This window comes from Protopterus annectens, chromosome 2.part0 (genome assembly GCF_019279795.1).
Source record: "Protopterus annectens isolate FY-2018-M chromosome 2.part0, PAN1.0, whole genome shotgun sequence".
Lineage (NCBI taxonomy): Eukaryota > Metazoa > Chordata > Ceratodontiformes > Protopteridae > Protopterus > Protopterus annectens.
Window position 1 is genome coordinate 45,501,296 of NC_056728.1, and position 2,243 is coordinate 45,503,538.

Below are 2,243 nucleotides of genomic sequence, written 5' to 3' on the forward strand. Positions count from 1 at the left end.
TGAGATCTCCAGCATACAATGAAGTAGCTCACTGGTGAGTTTGAAACAGGTTGAAAATTTGAACCTCCAAATCAGCGATCCTGTGCTTTCCCGTTAACAATTCGACTTCTCTGCATAAGTGAGGTGAAATAGCTAATGCATTTGGAGGAATTTCATTTTCTCAAGGTCATGTTCAATAAAGAGGGTGCTGAGAGATTAATCAGCTGCTGGGTGTAGCAATAGCAGTACTGTTGGCCTTGTATCATACTATTGTGAAGACGTAAGAACTGGGCCATAGGACAATGCTTTCAGCTTATCAGTGTCTGTCACCATTCCCATCTATGGTTACAAGAGCTAGGGAGTAACCAAAATGCATTAAGAAACACAGAAAAATGGCACATTTTCATGGCAGCTGGACTAACTCCCATGCTGGAGTGAGATAATTAGTAGCCTTGGAGGATCTGAGACTACAGCCACTGGTTCTCTGTGTTTGGAGGAATCATGTGAGGTGGTTTAAGTGCCTAGTGGGGTTGCATATTTGTAATTGTGGCCCAGTGGTTAAGGTGATGGACTCAAAATCCATTAGACTTTCCCCGCACAGGTTAAAATCCTGTCAATTACATTGGTGCTGTTTAGTGGGTGGTTGGCATAATGGTTAAAGTGTTTACCTTACAGACACAAGGTGCAGGGTTTGATTTTCACATGGGGTAACTGGCTAGGATTAAAATGGCCCACAAGGGCAGTTAGCCTAGTACTAATCCATGAACCTATGAGATGTACCAAACATATCCCACAAGGGAAAGGCCCTGAGACAGACCCACAGAGACAGTACTAATGATGTTGCATATAATGCAGAACGACTGGTGCTGTGTTACTTGGCTGTTTCCTGGAGACTTGGGTAGGCAGGTGATTTGCTGTACTTCCAGCTATGGAATGCAACTATGGGGCAGCAAGAGAGGATTTTAATTTCACAACAAAGCAGGCATCATTTTCAAAAAGGAGCCATATAAAGCACAGAAGGCAGGTAAGTGAGAGAGGCTGACCATTTTGGGTGTGTATAGTACCTTGTACATCCTCTATTCTTCATGCTAATCTTTAGGTGGTGGATATTACACTGGCACTGACTGGTGGATATTACACTGGCACTGACTGGTGGATATTACACTGGCACTGACTGGTGGATATTACACTGGCACTGACTGGTGGATATTACACTGGCACTGACTGGTGGATATTACACTGGCACTGACTGGTGGATATTACACTGGCACTGACTGGTGGATATTACACTGGCACTGATTGGTGGATATTACACTGGCACTGATGGCTTGATGAGCTGCATCAGGAAACATTTTGCTTGAAGTCAAGTAAACTTAAAAATTCTTGTTGAAATATTCATTCAGGAGAACAATGCTAATGGGAAAACAGATAAAATGGAAATGTGTTTAGAAACAGAGCAGCATACAGTAATTCCAATAGATGATGCCCTATATCTGTGGATTCCATGCAATATATGAATGTAGCCCACATACAGTAGATTTTCTCTCTGTTTCCTCCACTACCTGTTGCAGCCTGTCTCAAAGCCATGCCCAGATTCACAGCTCACTTAGTAAAGTATTACATGTTGCTGTTACAGTTTTGGTGACAAATCCCCTCCTAATCTCTGCTGTAAACCAGGCACTTTTTCGGTATCATATACTTGCACTCCTCTCACATTCTTTTCTATTCTCTTGTGAGTTACTCTATCCCCTTCTTGCCTTTCAGGGTTTGCAATGCACAGATTTTGATGGCAGACAAGAATCACTTGACCCACGTAGTCCTACATTCCATTTCCCTATTTGTTTGATAACTAGGCAATCTTACTTATTTTATTTATTTATTTACATTTGTTTACCAGGAAAGTCCGACTGAGCCAAGAAGGCACATTTTCAGTGGAGACCTGGAGTGAAAAGCTCCATTAACAAAGTAATTATAACGAGTAGTTGCATTATATACACATGCAAGCATAGGTGAAATACATTGAGCAATACAAATTATAGGCATGATTGGACCCAATAAAACATAACTGCATTAAATGGCATATATTTTACAAACAGTAGCAGATATGCATACAATGTATAATAAGGGGGGAAAATATCAAGAAGAAAAATCATTAGAGCCTTAATAGTTAATAGTTTTTCTTTAATGTCCTACATCCTGATGATAATTATCTTATCTTTGTCCCATACCTTATTATTTTTGATTGTGTTATTTGTCAGGTTAAT

General features: G+C 40.4%; 1 non-coding gene across 1 annotated transcript; it reads left to right on the forward strand.

The window, feature by feature from the left end:
- The first annotated feature begins 519 nt into the window (after window positions 1-519).
- TRNAL-CAA lies at window positions 520-601 on the forward strand. Its single transcript has one exon. It is a non-coding gene; the product is annotated as a tRNA-Leu (tRNA).
- The last annotated feature ends 1,642 nt before the right edge of the window (window positions 602-2,243 follow it).